At 39.2% G+C, this 19,389-nt stretch overlaps 1 protein-coding gene across 2 annotated transcripts in view; it reads right to left on the reverse strand.

Moving 5' to 3' along the window:
* Window positions 1-19,389, reverse strand: part of PLBD1 (phospholipase B domain containing 1) — a 75,055-nt gene that overhangs the window by 10,537 nt on the left and 45,129 nt on the right. The gene's annotated exons all lie outside the window — the stretch shown is intronic.

Below are 19,389 nucleotides of genomic sequence, written 5' to 3' on the forward strand. Positions count from 1 at the left end.
AGAAATAAATCCCCACTTGCTAGGGTTTTGCAGAAGAACTTTTTATTATGGAGGGTTATTAGCACAGTTGGCTAGTAAGAATATGGATGCCTTCTTTGATTTCATTTTACGGTTTTTGCATTTTCCAATTTTTATATAACGAGCTTACATGCCATTGCACACCTACTGTGAGCCTAGAATGACATCAAATAAAGGGGTTACCCGAAAGCCAAAGCTAAGTCGGAAGGCCTGCATTTTAGTTCCCTGCACTGCCACTGAATAACTTGGCAATTCTCCCTCTTTTTTACTCTGATAAAATGGGGCCAAGTGATGTCATTCAGCTCTAATTTTAATTTCTGAAAATTTCTGAGTAGGAAGGTTACATGACGAGAACAGTGTCCAATTAACTTTTAATGAGCTTCCTCAAGGCCGCCATTAGCCTATAGAGAGGTTTGTGTGAATCAGAAAAGTTACATACTCCAGGTGGGTACAAGGTTTGGTCAGTGGATGGCACGATTGAGTGAATTTTTAATGGGTATGCCCTCTTGTCAGACACACACACACACACACACACACACACACACACACACAAACCAAACCGACTGCCATCGATTCAATTCCAACTCATAGCAACACTACAGGACAGGGTAGAACTGACCCACAGGGATTTCAATGCTATAAATATGTACAGAAACATACTGCCACATCTTTATCCCGTGGAGCAGGCTGACTTTTTGGTTAGCAGCTGAGCACTTACTTAGTGTGCCACCAGGGCTCCTTGGCAGACACAGTCCAGACATCAGGGTACATGGCTTGGTAGAGTTCAGGATGGATTTCAGCGGTTATTCATTCACTTCTCAGGCTGGGACCCATTTGCAGTGCTCAAACTGTACAACCTTACTTGGCAGTCTTGAGCATGCTCTCTGGTAGCAAAATCCCCCTAGGATGTCATGCCATATTTCTGGCAGGGTACGTTTGCTCTCACCCCTTACTGTAACAACCTCTACGGACACTAGAGGGCAGGCTTTCTCCGATATGTGTGAGTAAACACCAACAGGTTACAAGTCGTATTTCATTCACGAGCAAGGGTGCTAGTTAAATAGACTGGGCGATGGAAAAATGTAAGCCACCCAGAGTTCTGGAACAAAGGATAAATTGACTTGGAAAACTAAAGTCAAGGAGGCTGATTCTATAGATTAGAGTTTGAGATAACAAGGAAAAGGCTCAGAGAGGGGACACAGTCATGAGACATTGCATTTTAAGAGAAATAAATATTCTTTGACTATGTAAGACTATCTTCTTGCTCTCATCCGTCATTAGCAGCTTTGGAAGGCAGACTATAAATTTTAGTTGAGGAGAAAATGATACACGTTAGTGTTTTATGAAAACCAGCCTGCTAATAACATTTTTTTTAGTAAGCTTCTTGCTGAATTTAATAAAGAAATAAAAGAGAACTCTTTCAGTTAATAAATCATGTTCCAAGACGTAAAAAAAAATTCTAATCACAAAAATAAAGTGACCACTCTCCTCTGATGCCATTTAAATCAATTGCTTAGTACAGTCCAGAGGGTTTACTCTTATTATCCTATCGAGTGCATTTACAATACGCCCATTTGCCCATTGCATGTATTAGCTTGCTCCAAAACCCAGAGGATGCAGAAAAACACACCCCTTCTTTCTAGAAAAGAAGAGTCTGATAGGGAAGCACACAGAACATTTAGAACTGTCGGCATGTGATCAGTGTTGATCAAGGACATAACACACAATTCAGGGTCAGTACGTGGATCATGATTATAAAAATAGCTGAGCTGCAATTTTTCACCCCTCTCTCTATCCGTATCCTTTGCAAGGTGACTTTGGAGCTCCTTCCGTCAAGAGGTGTTATCTATTTCCCCACCTCTTAAATCTGGCCTGGATTGGTAATTTGGCTCAGTTTTTTTTAACAGAGTGTGACAGAAGAGTGTGACAGAAGTGTCACTGTGTGAGTTCTGAGTGCGGGCCTCAGGAGACCTTGCATGTTTTTGCTCATTCTTCTGTAATCTTGTAAACCTTATAAACAAGCCCAGTCTAGCCCAGTCTGTAGCATGAGAGACTGCACAGAGGAGGGCCCAGCCATCTCAGCCAACGCTAATCTGTAGCTGACCAACCCCCAATATGTAAGAGAGTTCATCCAAGATCCCGCAACCAACCACAGACCCATGAGTGTGCTCAGCGGAGACATTTACTCTATAAAGAACCACTTAGCTGACTTGTGGACTCAAAGGCAGTAATAACCACATATTGTTTTAAGCTACAAAGTTTGGGGGTTATTTTTTACTCAGCAATAGGATGGTACAAATAGCTGAGTGCTCATTTACTAACCATAAGTTTGGTAGTTCAAATCCAGCCAGACGCACCTTGGAAGAAAAGCCTGGCGATGTGCTTCTCAAAGTTCACAGCCATTGAATACCCTATGTGCAGTTCTACTCTGACACACGTGGTTGCCATGAGTCAGAATCCACTCATTGGCTACTGGTTGGGTTTTTTGTTGTTGTTGTTGTTATCTGATACAATAATATTAATCCAATTATATAATATATTTTGCTTTGAAATGTCTTGTTGCCATTTGATTTTAACACAGATGGATGTGGCATTTCAGTAACTCTTCTTTTTCTTTCCTCACTTTCTTCCTTTTTTTTTTTTTTTTTAATAAAGTAACACATTTGCAGCATACACAGCCTTTCTGCTCAGCTTCTTCCCACTGCTGAGGAGAGACCGCATCACTTCTCAGACTTGTGGAAAATGCCCACATGTACCTGGCTGTCTGATCTTTCTAAGTCTGTCATACAATCAGTCCATAAACGTTTATTAAACACCTACCATATGCCAGGCACTGTACAATAATTCCCAGTTCAGAGGCTATATTCAAATTCCCTCAGGGGCTTTTTCAAAAAGCACAAGCCCTGGCCGCCCTCTGCATCTTGACCAGAATCACAGCTCTAAGGTTGCTGCTTGCCACAGGACAATCCACTGTTTCCTCCCCCTAAGAAAAGAAAGCCTGTGGGTTCCCTGTTATTCCAGGATACGACATCCTTCAGTCCCTTATTCTGCCAACTCCATAATGTATTCAGCCTTGGCACCTTCCAGGATGGCATTTATTTGCTTCTCTTCATGCCAAGATCCTGACTGGTACCAATCAACCTCCTCTTCTCCTCTGGATAATTCTTCAATCAAGTAAGTATTTACTGCCACACTCTGCCTAATCCTGCAACAGGAATGTGGTCGAGGGAGGGTTCATGCCCCTTACATATTCAAGCACACTGAGCCTTGACTGTGGAGTCTGAATACTCTGCAGCGGTCTCTTAAAGGTCATAGAGAGAAGATATGAAGAATTGAGTTTGTATTCCAACCAACATCCTGCTGCTATCCGCATCAAAATGAAATTTGTTTTTCTTTAATAATAAATTATTTTATTTTATTTAGATTTTATTTATTTATTTATTTTCCCAACTACTCCCACAGACAGGGAATTTTTCTGTCTTATTCGCTGAAATATCCAGCACCAAGAAAAGAGTTTGACACAAGTAGGTGCTCAATAAATAATTGTTGAGTCTAAGGGAGAAAGAGACGACAAGGGTCACTGACATTTATTGTACACCTACTACATATGGGAGCCCTGGTGGCATAGTGGTTAAACATTTCACTGCTAACCAAAAGGTTGGCAGTTTGAGTCCACCAACCACTCCTTGGAAACCCTATGGGGCAGTTCTACTCTGTCCTATAGAATCACTATGAATCGGAATCGACTTGATGGCAATGGGTGCTCTATACTAGATACTTTGCGTTAGAAGGATATTGTCATTGTTATTAGGTGCTATTGAGTCTATTTCAATTCACAACAACCTCACGTGACAGAGTAGAATGGCCCCATAGGATTTTCTAGGCTGTTCCCCGGGGGCGAAGTGGTTAAGCACTGGGCTGCTAACTTAGAAGTGGTGGAGGGGTGGGGGATGAAGGGGGATTGGAACTCATCAGTCTCTCTTCAGGGAGAAAGATGAGGCAGTCTGCTTCTGTGAAGATTTACAGCCTTTGAAACCTTATGGGGCAGTTCTTTTCTGTCCTATAGGGTCACTATGAATTACAACAGACTCGATGACCTTTCTTTTTTAATCTTTACAGGAGCAGTTCACCAGATATTTCTCCCACAGTGCTGCTGAGTGAGCTCAAAGTGCCAGCCTTTTGTTTAGCAGTCAAGCACTTAACAATTTTGCCACCAGGACTCCTTCTTGGAAGAATGTATGCTATCATTTAATCTTCAAAAAAACAAAACAAAACAAAACAAAAAACCAGCTTATGCGAACTGTTTAAAATATTTAAAGCTAATAAACAGCATACCAAAAAAACAAATAACATTGCCATTGAGTCAACTCCTACTCATAATGACCCTGTAGGACAGAGTAGAACTGCCCCATAGGGTTTCCCAAAGCTGTAAATCTTTACAGAAGTAGACTGGCACATCTTTCTCCCATCAAGCAGCTGGTGGGTTCAAACCATTGATAAGCAGCCGTGTGTTTAACCACTGCGTCGCCAGGGCTCCTTAATAAACAGCATAGTGAGGAATAAAATCTAAGCCTGACTCTCAACACATGTCTTTTCCACTATACCACATACCTGAGAAATGTGATAAGAAGAGATATGTAGTCATACAAATGGCAGCAGCACTTACTCAACACACAGTGGAGCAGATACATTAGAAGCAATTAAGGAGAGAGTGAGTCACAGGGAGTTGCATGTTTCGACAGGGTGGATTTGGGGGAAATCACCTTCTGACTAGTTAATCAAGAAAAGTATGGAAAATAAGGTGGGATTTATGGAAAGATAGGAGGGAGGAAACTTCCTGAGCTGGGTGGGAGTGATGATTGAAACAGGTGTGGCTTGGCAGAAGCCATCGGTGGCCTGGGAAGGTGCCAGGGGCAGATAAAGAACAAAACAAAGGTGCTTTAAAAACAGAAATTAAGTGGTATAAAATCCATCTATAATCAACAGAACAAAACGTGCTCAGTCCTGAGCCATATTCCCAATCATTGGTATGCTCAAGTCTATATTTGCAGCCACTGTGTATTTTGAGTGCCTTCCAACCTAGGGGACTCATCTTCCAGTGCTATATTGAACAATGTTCTATTGTGATCCATAGGGTTTTCATTGGCTAATTTTTGGAAGTAGGTTGCCAGACCTTTCTTCCTAGTCTGCCTTAGTCCTTTGAAACAGGTACCCTAATTCTACTTTTATTTATTTTTCCCCTTCTCTTCTTTTTAAAGACTGAGGACATGTACTAGTTTAAAGGCTAGTTTAAAGACTGAAGACATGTACTATTTTGTGCATTTTTTGTATATATTTCAGCTTTATGACCAAAATCTAAGACCAAACAGATAACATGAAATTAATAAAACACAGTATATTAATAACATTTATGACATACATAAGGCAATTTTATAATTTATCAAGGTAATATCCTGGATTATGAAAGAGACTTGACAAAAATTTCCTGAGGCTTTCAACATATTCCTTTATATTTCTGTGCACCTATTTTCAAGAACATGAATTTCAAACAGGAAAAGGCCGAGCAAAGTCTTTGCTGGCTCAGACCATGAGGGCTTCCAGAGTTTCAACAGACAGGCTGTGGACACCACCCAGTATGTTAGAATCACATAGGCTTCTTGTTACAATGCCACAGCCCAGATCAACTGGATCAGAATTTCTGTGCTTTAGATGGGTGGCATTTTAGAATTTTCATTTTATAATCTGCATTTTTAGCAAGCTGTCAAGGAAATTCTGAGGAACATTCAAGTTTCAAGGGTATGTATATATGTGTGTGGGAGCTTATGGGATATCCGGACCCCATGCAATGTAGGACACACACATACTTGGTGAAACACACTAAGCGCATTCCAAAGAGCGACACTTAGAGATAATTAAGCTTGAAATCTCAGCCTCATAGGGTTCATGATTACTGGAATCTTCAATTAAAAGTACTTTGGATAGGTTCCAGCCTTTGTTCTCACATAAGAGCTCCACCCAACTACCACCTGGCATACGAGGAGGGCCTTTGAGCTCATGGCTCTTTTAGTTTTAACCATTTAACTTAAACGCAAGCTGAATCATTTCTGGAGAAAAATGGATATTTATAGTCATATATATTGCATTTGAACCCAGTCACCAACCCCCGAACTGTGTGAGCTTCAGCAAGCTACTTAACTTCTCTGAATCTGTTTCTTTATTTGATAAAATACCCTCCTTGTCAGGTTCTTTTGAAAATTAGACAGAGAACATTTCAAATGTTTAACATTATGTCACTGACAGTTCCTAGCACATAGTAGGAACAAAACAAAAATATTTTTTTTCCTTTCGACTTCAATAACAAAAACCACAACAAAATATACTTAAAAAAAAGTTTATAGTTACTTAAAACTCAAGTGCTCCCTAATTCCTATAAAACTTGTCAGGTTTTATTCGTATGTTATTTGTAATCAAGGAGGCTACAAAAAGTTAGCTCCAAGGTATAACTCCTATGCTGAATACACAGGTTTCCATCTCAGGTGCCTTGCTAACAATTCCTGAGCATCTTGGAGTCCTGTTCTCAAATCAAGGGCAAAAAAGGAGATCACCAAGAATAGAAGACAATTAGATTATGATACAGACTACGATCTCTTAGGCAGCCCTCATCCTCACCTCTCACATTATTTTCGTCTCTTTCTCTCTTGCAGTTCTCACTATGTTCCACATCGAAGTGAGTTACCCATAATTTATCTGCCTGCCTCCTTCGTTTCCTTTTCTCTTCTCTTTTCTTTTTAACTTTTGTCCTGATCTCTATCCTTCCTTCCTTCCATATGCATTTTTTCTACAACTGATTACAATGTGTGAGGCTCTATGCTGGCTCTGAGGACACAGATCTGAATGAAACATGGTACTTGTTCTCTAGAAGTTTACAGTTTAGTGTATAGACCAACAGAAAAATGGGATAGAGGCTCTGAAGAAATTGTGCACAGGATACTAGGGATTCTCTAAGGAGGGTTGGCTTACTCAGCCTGAAAGTCAAGGAGGCTTCTAAAAGGAACTCTTGTGATGCTTTTTGGTACTATGGAAAGATTTGGTTAACATATATTAATAGGCAAAAAAATTCATACCAAAGATGAGTATTCAAATAATGCAGCATGAAGAAATCAGGTAATTTCTTCCACAGATAAAAATTATACTGTATAAGATTATTAAAAACAACTATTTGAAGGCACTAGAAATTGACCATAGGCAAGGAGGAACTGAACTCTCTTACAAGGTTGTAAAAATGTGAGTACATGTCTTCCTTGCTTGAGTGTATTTACCAACTCCCTCTTCCCAACTCTTGTTGTGGGAAACTGTAGCCATACTGGCTTGAGTTGACAGATATCTCACTACGGTGTCACAGAACAGCTAGGAATCTAACAAAAAGCTACTAGAGCTGAAAAATGAATTTTGAAAAGCCTCACAATAAAGCAAGTATATACATAGGATGCCAGCAAAATTGCACAGTAGGCAGCTTCAAGTACGTGTCCTTTCATAGAAATATTGAAAAACAAGCAGAAATGGTTGGAACAAGTGGGTAACCTCAGCAAACCCTGGGGAAGGAGGAGACTCTGATTTCCAAAGTTACCACATTATGATATCCTGTTCTGAACAACAACAAAAAATCACAAGGTGTACAAAGAAACAGACACTCCACTTTTAATGTCATACATGATTTAAAAGATATATGCATAAAAATAATGATAAATCTGTTTTATTGGACATGCAATGTATAAAGATGTTATTTGTGACAACAATAACATGAAGGGGGAGGGGACAGAGCTCTATAGGAGCAAAGTTTTTGAATGCTATCAAAGCTAAATTGGTTTTAATACAAACTAGACTGTAATAAATTTAGAATGTTAATTGTAATTACCATGGTAACTGCTATAGTAAATCTATTTTTGATAAGCGTGTCAAGACCTTGGAGGAGGAAAAAGCACTCTCTTCAACAAGTAGTGCTGGGACAACTGATGTCCAAGTGTAAAAGAATGAAGTTGTGTTTCTACCTCATGCCATATGCAAAAAATTAACTCAAAATGGATCAACAACCTAAGTATAGGAGCTAACACCATAAAACTCTTACAAGAAGAAAACATAGACGTAAATCTTTGTGACCTTGGCTTTGGCAAGAGGTTCTTAGATATGACACCAAAAGCATGAACAACAAAAGACAGAATAGAAAAATTGGACTTCATCAAAATTGAAAACTTTGCATGTCAAAGGACAGTAAAGAAAAAAGGCAAAGCACACAATGAGAAAAAAATATTTGCTAGTCATATATTTAATTAGACTTGTATTGTTAAAACCAAAAATCAAACTCGTTGCCATCAAGTTGATTCTAATAGCGACCCTAGAGGAGAGAGTAGAACTGCCCTATAGGGTTTCTAAGGAGCAGCTGGTGGATTTGAACTGCAAACCTTTTGGCAAGCAGCTGAGCTCTTAATCACTATGCCGCCAGGGCTACTGTATTGTTAGAACTCAATAATAAAAACATAAATGACCCAGTTTAAAAATGGGCAAATGACTTAAGTAGATGTTTCTCCAAAGGAGATAAACAAATGTTCAAAAAGCACATGAAAAGATGTTCAATATCATTAGTCATTAGAGGTAATGCAAAACAAAGCCACAATGTGATATCACTTTACACCCATCAGGATGGCTATAATAAAAAGGAAAATAACGAATGTTGGTGAACATGTGAAGATATTAGAACCCTCATCTATTGCAGGTGGGAAGGTAAAATGGTTCAGTTGCTATGAAAAACAGTTTAGAGGTTTCGCAAAAAGTTAAACATAGAATTACCATAAAACCAAACCAAACCCGTGGCCGTTGAGTCAATTCTGACTCATAGTGACCCTATAAGATGGAGTAGAACTGCCCCATAGGGTTTCCAAATAGTGGCTGGTGGATTTGAACTACTGACCTTTTGGTTAACAGCCTGAGCTCTTAACCACTGAACCATCAGGGCTCGAGAATTACTATATGACTCCTCAATTCTCCAAAGAATTGAAAACAGGGATTCAGATACTTGTGCCCCAATGTTTACTACAGCGTTATTGACAGTGGCAAAAAGGTGGAAACAACCTAAACGTTGATGGCAACATATGAATGGATAAACAAAACGTTGTATATGCATACAATAGAATACTCTTCAGCCATAAAGAGAAATTAAATTCTGATACATGCTACAACATGGATGGACCTTGAAAATATTATGCTAAGTGAAATATCCAGATACAAAAGGCCACATGTTTATAAGGAATATCCAGAAGAGATAAACCCACAGAGACCAAACTCGGATTGGTGGTTGCCAAGGGGCTGGAGGGAAGGAAGAGTGGGGAGAAACTACTTGTATAGGATTTTAGTAAAATTTCAGAGTGATGGAAATATTTTGGAAGTGGATAGATATAGGTGGTATGATGGTTAAGGTTATGTGTCAACTTGGCTAGGCCATGATTCTCAGTGGTTTGGCAGATATTATGTAATCACCCTCCATTTTGTGATCTGATGTGAGCAGCTAATCAATTGAAAGGGGAGTTTCCTTGGGAATGTGGCCCGCATCCAATATTTATGGATGCTCTGGCATGCCCTCTTTCAGTCCTGCATCCAACTCTTCATCCTCTGACCGCTGGTTCTTGAGATGTGAGCCAGCAGCCTTCTATCTGACCTGCTGATTTTGGGTTCATCAGCCCCTGCAGCTATGTGAGTCCAGCCTAATGCCTGACCCAGGGATTTGGAACTTCCAACCTTTACAACTGTGTGAGCCATTTCCTTGAAATAAATCTCTCTCTGTATATTTATATATATGCTTCATTGATTTTGTTCCTCTAGGCTATATTTTGAATGTACTAAATGCCACTGAAGGAGACCTGATAGTGCAGTGGTTAAATGCTTGCTGCCAACAGAAAGATCAGCAGTTTGAACCCACCAGCCACTCGGTGATGAAAGATGTGGCAATCTGCTCTCGTAAAGCCTTGGAAACCCTATCAGGCAGTTCTACTTTGTCCTATAGAGTCGCTATGAATTGGAATCCACTCAAAGGCAACAGGTTTGGGTTTTGGTTTTTTAGGTTGTTCATTTTAAGATGATTAATTTTATTTTGCATGAATTTTACCTCAATAAAATTTTAATGTAAATATAAAAATTATATTTCTATATTGTAAAGTCATTATAAGTCAGAATTGATTCAACAGCAATGGTTTTTTTTTTAAATGCCACTGAATTATTCATTTAAAATGGTGAATTTTATTTTATGTGAATTTTACCTCAATAAATTTTTTAATGTAAATATAAAAATAATATATCTATATTGTTGTGGTTTTAAAATTTCCACAAATTCTTTGATTTTTTTCCTTTAAAGGGTAGATTCTAATTCCCTTTTCTTAAATGCGGGTTAGTGACAGAAACTTGCTTCTAATTAATAGAATGTGGCAGAAGTGACAGTGTATGACTTCTGAGACCAGGTCATAACAGGCATTCCATTTGCAGCCTTGTTCTTTGGGATCACTTGCTTTGGGGGAAGCAAATCACCTTGTTGTGAGATCACTCAAGCAGCCCTGTGGAGAGGCCCAAGTGGAGAGGAACCAATTTGCCAGCAGTAACTTGCCAAACACGTGAATAAGCCACCATGGAGGTATATCCTCCAGCTTCAGTTAAGCTTTCAGAGATCTCAGCCCCTCAAGCGTTTGAGTCTTCCAGATGAGGCCCCAGGTATAGTGGAGTAGAAATAAGTCATCCCCACTAAGCCCTATGCAAATTCGTGAACTACAGAAACCATGAGATCCCAAATAATAATCCTTGTTTTAAGCCACTAAGTTTTGGGGCAATTTGTTATGTAGCAAGACATACATACTCTGTCCTATAGGGTCGCTATGAGTCGGAATTATATTGTATATTATATAGATATGTGCACAATGTATATATATATATGTACAAGCAATGAACAATTGGAAAAAGGAATAAAAAAATTCCAATTACAATGGCATTAGAAATTATGTAGGACTAAATTTAACAAAAAATATGCCAGACTTTTACTCTGAAAACTACAAAACATTGCTGAAATTAAAGAAGACATAAATAAATACAGAGATACACTATTTCATGGGTTGGAAGAAACAATATTGTTGACATGTTTCTCTGAACTGATTTATAGAATTAATGCAATTGAAATCATATTTCCAGTAGACTATTTTATAGAAATTGATAAGGAGACCCTAAAATTTATATGGAAATTCAAAATAGTCAAACAAATAAAAACAAACTTGGAAGACAGATACTGCCTGATTTCAAAATATACTGTAACGCTATAACAATCAGAATGTTTTTTTGGTAAACCATCTTTCAGAAAAAGAGGGCAGGGCTGATTTGTAGAAGTTGTTGATTTCTGTGATACAAACACTCCCACCACAGCTGATTTTTAAGCTATCAACAATTTAACAACCAATTTGCTAATTCTTAAATATTTAGTAGTCTGCTATCATAAGCTGGTACGAGCCGGCTCCAGTACAACATTGAGTGGTATTATCATAGGATGGAGCCCTGGTGGTACAGTGGTTAAGAACTTGGCTGCTAACCAAAATGTCAGCAGTTCAAATCCACCAGCTGCTCCTTGGAAACCCTATGGGGCAGTTGTACTCTGTCCTATAGGGTCACTATAAGTCAGAACCGACTCAACGGCACCTAACAACAACATCATAGGATAGACATAGAGCTCAATGGAACAGAATAAAGAAGTTCTGAAATAGACCCATGCCTATATGCTCAAATGATTCTCAACGAAGGTGACAAGGTAATTCAATGAGGAAAGGATAGTCTTTTAACTAATGGTACTGGAACAATTGGATATCCCTAACTGAAAAAAGAAGCCTTGACACTTATCTCACACCACACACAAAAATTAACTCAAAATTGATTATAGACTTAACATAAGAGCTAAAACTATAAAACTTTTGGAAGAAAATATTTGTAAAAATATTTAGACAAACATTTCTTGGATAGGAACAAAAAGCATGAAGTATAAAAGAAAAAAACTTATAAATTGCATTTCATCAAAATTAAAGACTTCAATAGGAACCGTTAAGAAAATAAACAGGCAAACCACAGTCTGGGAGAAAATACTTGCAAAATATGTACCTGACAAAGGACTTGTATCTAGGATTTAAAAAGAATGCTATTTGGAAATCAATTTGGCACTTCCTTAAAAAGCTAGAAATAGAAGTACCATAGGATCCAACAAACCCATCCTTGCAATATATCCTAGAGAAATAAGAGCCATCACATGAATAGATATATGCACAGCTATGTTCATTGCAGCACTGTTCACAAGAGCAAAAAGATGGAAACAACCTAGGTGCTCATCAACAGATGAATGGATAAAAAAATTATGGAACATACACACAATGGAATATTATGCAATGATGAAGAACAATAAAGAATCCTCGAAACATCTCATAACATGGATGAATCAGGAGGGCATTATGCTGAGTGAAATTAGTCAGTTGCAAAAGGACAAATATTGTATGAGACCACTATTATAAAAACTCAAGAAAAGGTTTAAGCACAGAAGAAAACATTCTTTGATGGCTACGAGGGTGGGGAGGGAGGAAGAGGGGAATTCACTAACTAGGTAGTAGACCAGAATCATCTTGGGTGAAGGGAAGGATAACACACAATACAGGGGAAGTCAGCACAACTGAATTAAACCAAAAGGTAAGACATTTCCTGAACACAAGCAAATACTTTGAGGGACAAAATAGCATTGTCTCTGGACCATGGTTTTGAGGAACATCTAGGTCAATTGGCATAACAAAGTTTATTAAGAAAATGTTCTATATTCCACTTTGGTGAGTGGCATCTGGGGTCTTAAAAGCTTCTGAGTGGCCATCTAAGATACATCAATTTGTCCCAACCCACTTGGAGCAAAGGAAAATGAAGAACACCAAAGACACAAGGAAAATATTAGCCCAAGAGACAAAAGGGCCACATAAACCAGAGACTCCCTCAGTCTGAGACCAGCAGAACTAAATGGTGCCTGGCTACCACCAAGACTGCCTTGACAGGGAACACAACAGGGAGTACCTGAATGAGTGAGAGAAACACGTGGAACAGAACTCAAATTCACATAAAAAGACTGGCTTAAAGGTCTGAGACTGGAGGAATCTCCTAGGCCGTGACCCCTGGTAGCTATGTTAACCCAGAACTAAAACCATTCCCAAAGACTACTCTTCAGACAAAGAGTAGACTAGACAACAAAACATAAAATAATACTCGTGAAGAGTGTGCTTCTTAGTTCAAGCAGATATCTGAGACCAAACAGGCGCTCCTCTCTGGAGGCAAGATGAGAAGGCGGGAAGGGACCGGAACTGGTTGAATGGACACAGGAAACTCGATGTGTAGAGAGGGAATGTGCTATCATATTGTAGGGATTGCAGCTAGGGTAACATGACAATAAAAAAAAAGTATATGTGTATAAAAATTTTCTATGAGAGACTAAATTGAGCTATAAACTTTCACCAAAAGTACAATAAAAAAAAAAAATTGAGCAAATGAATTGATATAGTATATCTACTTCTAGAGGGAATTAATCAGATTATAAAATCTTTTGGATCTAATGGAGTGAAAAAAAAAAAGAATGAAGAATGCTAAAAACTAAATAATAGGAAGAAATGCAACTCAATATTTTTTAAAAAGAAGATATATGAACGGCCATCAAGCACATGAAAAGATGCTTAATATCATGAGTTAACATGGAGCTACCACTATACACCTACTAGGATGGCTCAAATTAAAAAGACTAATATTGTCAAGTGTTGGTGAGGATGTGGAACTATATTGCTAGTGGGAATACAAAATGGTGGAGTCACTTCGGCAGTCTAGCAGTTTTATATGCACTGGCAATTTCACTCCTAGGTATCTAAAAAAAAAAAAAATAAAATAATCTACCCAAGAGAAATGAAAGCACGCATCCATACAGAAACTTGTATGTGACTCCTAGCAGCAGCGTTGTTTATAATAGTCCCAAATTGGGAACAATCCAAATGTCCATCAACTGGTGAACAGACAAATTGTGGAATGTCGGTACAATAGAATTCTACTCAGCAATAAAAATGGAACAAATTACCGATACATACAGCAAAATAAATGATCTCAAAGCATCATACTAAATTAAAGATACCAGACCAAAAAACACCCCTGTATACTGTATGATTAAACTTATTTGAAATTGTAGAAAATGCAAAATTATCGAGACAGACAGCATACAGATGGTTGCCCGAGACTGGAAGTAGGGGCAAGGGTCATGAGAGCTCTTTTGGAGATCATGGAAATGTTTTATGTCTTGATTTTGGTGATCATTACAAGACTCTACATTCCCCCAAACTCATTGAACTATACACATGTATCAGTGAATTATATTGTCTATAAATTATACCTTAAAAATGTTTATACCCATTGCATTATTTTTCTATTGCTGCTATAACAAATTTAGTGACTTAAGACAACACAAATTTATTATCTTACAATTCTGTAAATTAGAAGTCTCACTGGGCTAAAATCAAGGTGTTAGCGGGGCTGTGTCTCTTTTTGGAGGCTCTAGGGGAGAATCTGTTTCCTTGTCTTTTCCAGCTTCTAGAAGCTGCCCTCATTCCTTGGCTTATGGCTCTCTTCTATCTTCAAAGCCAATAATGTCGGACCAAGTCCTCATGCTGCCGTTTTTCTGACACTCCCTCTTCTACAACAAAGAACTCTTGTGATTATACTGGGCTCACACGAATAATCCAGCATAATCTCCCCGTTAGCAACATTAATTCTGTCTGATACCTTAATTCCCCTTTGCCATGTACATTAGCATATTCATGTGTTCCAAGGATTAGGATGTGGACATCTTTGGGGGCCATTATTCTGCCTACCATACCCATGGGCTTGGTTAAGTCCATTGTTGGAATTTTATCCCAATGAAGTAATCCAAATGAATGAAAGGGAACCAAAAATAAAAGGAAGATATTTACAACTTTATTTCTAAAAGCAAAAGGTTGAAATAACCTAAGTGGCTACATTATGATATCTTTAAACAGTATGATATTGTTTATAATAATGAGGAAAACTGTGAGGTTACATAAAACATGCTTTTGTGAAAAAATGAGAATATAAAATACTGACCATACTATGATTACAACCACATAGAAATTACCTTAATATATGGTCAGAGATCAGAAGGGAACAAACAGCCATAGAAAATGAAGGTTGGAAGGTTGGAAGGTTGGACTGTCAGTGAATCATTTTTTTCATTTAATTTCTGTTTATGCTGTTTTGTGAAGTGCCAGCCAACTGCTTGGAACAATATATAAGATGTGCTGGTCTTAATCTTCCCTAGGACTGTCCTCTCTCTAAGGGATTTCTGTGAGAACACCAAAAACTGGTAGACATGTCTCATTCCTGTGGATCCAAACCCACTGCCGTCGAGTCGATTCCGACTCAGATAGGAGTCCAAAATTTCTGAAGTCCTTACTTGGAGCTGAGGTCATCATGCAGTGATATTGGCTACCTTTTCAATGTAGTCATTCCCTATATGATTTCTCTGTATGTCTTACTTCTTTGGTTCTTGCCTCGCATTGCCAAAATTAATGTTTGGCTGTGTATAGCATCCTGGGAAAGGCTCATGTAGGGCTTTTATCTTCCTTAGCCTTATCAATCGTAAGGCAAAACAGACCATGGTTTTTCAAAACCCTTCTTGTGGGTAATGGAAAGCTTCCAAAACAAGGGCAACCAGGGCCACACTCCTTAGGGTTTCCAGGCACTTAGGCAAACTACCTTTTGTAGGACCTCTGCCTATTGTAGAAGACAGGTATTGTGATCTGCTTCTGAGAGGTCACAGACTTAGAAACCCTGTGGAGTTCAGCTCTACTCTGCAACAAATGGGGTCACCATGAGTTGAAATCGACTCGGCAGCAACTGGTTTGGTTTTTGGTTTGGTCTGCCTATATAAACAATTTGATTCAAAAGTATCTTATCAAATTCATGGGCTCATGCAAGGTATAATGACTTATCAAAGAAGACAATTTGTTTCTTAAACAATCAGTACATGTGAAGAGTCTTTATAATACCTGCATACCATCTTTTTGTGTTCTTTGTATCAAATGCATTGTTTCTGGCTAATTTTATACTTCGCACCATGAGAAAAAGCTAGCAACACTTACTACTCACAAAGCCATGACTTTTTGAAACCATTTGTATTATAGTTCCCTAATACCACTTACTTAACAACTGCAACATCCATCATGCCACCTATGGATACCAGCTTCCAAGTGACTCTCTCAAAGATTGTTACTATGCTGTGTTGATAATGACCACAAATGCAGGCCTTACAATTGTATGTTGTTAAGAAAATATATGAATGATAATTTGTTTTCTGGTCCTTAAAGTTACATTTGAGATTTTATAGTATAAACATAGATCAACATATTTTCCAGCCATGTCTTCTCGTGGACTCCTTAGGCATTACCAGAATGAAATCTCTTCCCATGCTGATTATACTCCTGCCATCCACACACCACCACCAGTGAGCAGAATAGGTGAGAAACCTGTGGGCAGAGCCAGCACAGTCTAAACTTTACAAGGAATATGTGTTCAGCGTAAGAGCTATTATCAAGTAGACACACAAGACTATGTGGGCAGCTCCTGCCTGAAGGTGAGATGAGAAGGCAGAGGGCAACAGGAGCTGGTTGAATGGACACGGGTAATACAGGGTGGAGAGGAGGAGTGCACTGTCTCATTAAGGGGAGAGGAGCTAGGAGTACATAGCAAGGTGTGTGTAAGTTTTTGTATGAGCGACTGACTTGTAAACTTTCACTTAAAGCACAATAAATAAATAAATAAATAAAAGAGCTATTGCAAAGGTCTGTTTGTGTTGAGGCACAAGGTTCTCAAGAGCCTCCAGAGAAGACAGGCCAAGCCCTCCCTGGAGGACTGCCTCACATGTTATGCAGACCCTGCAGGGGTGTAAGGTGTCCGCCAGAGGGGCCAGCAGCAGGGGCACACATGGTAAAGTTCACTTGTCTCCACCCTGCCGCTCTCAGAGTCTATAGATAGGAGGTAGCTCTGTAGTCAGAACATAGACAGGTGAAAGTCAACACAGGAGCTCACATACGTGCTTAAGCCCAAGAGTAAATGACAGACTGTTGGCTGCCTGGAGCTCTGAACACATGCTGTGTTTGATGTGAGAGGCTGTCAAAAGTATCATGTTACCACCATTCTGGCAGCCCAATCATGCAGCATCTAGCAAAATACATGCTGCAAGGGCCAGCGGAAAGGTCTGTGTGTGCATCATGATTCCCCTCCCCCCCGCCCCTTATTCAGGAGTCCCCATAAACATGAGAGTGCCTCGTGGCATCCTAATGACCCCACTCGGGGTCAGGGTAGAGGGGAATAGCTCCTGGAAAAGGAGATGTGGGGCCAGGGGTCAGAGAGCCCTGCCCGGATCCATCTCTGCCAGCCCTGCTGGTCCCAGGGACTGGAAGGAGATTTAGAAAATTTCTAGAAAGGAGCTTTCTGAAACCAGGACATGCATAAGGCACAGTCTAGGGCCAGGGCACCCTGGTCTGCCATCGTGGTTGGTCTCAGGGCACTGGAGAGGCACTTAAAAGGTTTTGAGGAAAGCACTCCAAAGCTGGGGCCTCACTTGCCTTGGCCTAAGAGTGGTACTGAGATTATCAGCACCTGGTATACTTTGGTGTAGTTTTCGCTTTCTCAGGACATTTTATGTTAGTCTCTTCAGGTGAAGTGGCTTCCCCAAGGGTGAGAGAAATTTCCACACTCATTTTTACAACAAACTGAGAAAAAACTGAACTTGTTTAACAACCAAGTCATTTTAAATCCTTTCCAGATTAGGATGGGTGTTATTAAATTAATCTGTTCCCTTGACAATATTAACTCGTTTTTTATGGACTCAGCTGGGGCACTCGTAAATGCAGAGGGTGAGGTAGGCTCAGGTAAATCTGGGTGTGCTGGAGGCAGCAAATCCTTCGTAACATTGATGAATGTAGTGTGAAGAATTGCTATGGTATTGCTATTCTCCCACGCTGCAGTACAGTTTTGGGAGTGCCCTTCTGTCATTCTCGTTAGGTAATGATCACTCAAGACTTCTGGCTAGGACAAGATCTCATAGAAAGTCATGATGTGCTACGGTAATTCAGCAGTCATTTTTTGACTTTTTTTTTTCTTCTTGAAGATGAATATCAATCTTCTATCCATACATTGACTAGCTACACTGTCCAAATCATCTAGATTATTGCACCAGCTTCTAAATGTTCTCTTCACAGCTCCTTCCATCCTCTCTCTCTCATGGATCAGGTAACTCTAAAATGCAAATCTAATCATGTTATTCACACTTGTCTTTTTAATGGTCTTGCATTGCCCTTTATTTGCACTTACCGGCCTTCTCCATGCTTTCTCTTGTCTACAGGCCTTCACGCCCACGGTTTGCTCCACCTGGAACATTCTACCACCCCCTTTATCTCTGTTGGCCTGGCTAATTTATACTTGCTTTTGTGCCTCAATTTAAATTTTACTTCCTCTTAGAAGCTATCCGGAATACTCCCAGACTAGCCTGCTGTATTATCACACAATCACCCTGTATTGTTACTGCTTTTTATTGGTCACTATTTCTCACCAAATGCAAATTCGATAGGAGTGGGGACTGTCAATCCTGCTTGCCATCATAACTCCTTTGTCTAGAACACAGTAGGTGCTTAACAAGTATTTGTTGACAAATAAATAAATTATAAATTTTTTAGAACTTTATGAAGTAAGCATTATATCGGAGTCATTTTATAAATAAGAAAAACAAGTAAAACCGCTGGACTTTGTATGTTGAAGAACAGTTTAGCAGATGCCTAAGCTATACCTTTTTCCTTCTTCAGAATCTTAGGGGGAAAAAAGTCATTGTGTCTTGAAGCTTTAGTGCTTTTCATGGCAATCATCTTGATAGTCACTTATATGATTTGGTGGGAGGGCCATGAGTGTGGATAAATGCATATGAAATCTTCAGAGTTATCTATATCTTTAGTATGATGGTACCTGTACCATCCCAGTTATCGTTGTTCAACATGTGCCTCAACCCAAGTCAAGAACGTTTCTTTGTAACTTGATCTGTATATTCTGAGTCAGGAATTTTTAAGTATCCTTGTCCAGGTCAGAAGGTGCCTCCAGGCCCTGCCTTCTCTGATAAAAAAATTACACCACACTCCTAACCCACTCAACCTACCATGACACCCTCTCCATCAGAGAAAAAGAAACAATCCATTCAGCTTTGTTCTGGGCTCAACAGCTCACATG

The sequence above is a fragment of the Elephas maximus genome, chromosome 4 (genome assembly GCF_024166365.1).
Source record: "Elephas maximus indicus isolate mEleMax1 chromosome 4, mEleMax1 primary haplotype, whole genome shotgun sequence".
Lineage (NCBI taxonomy): Eukaryota > Metazoa > Chordata > Mammalia > Proboscidea > Elephantidae > Elephas > Elephas maximus.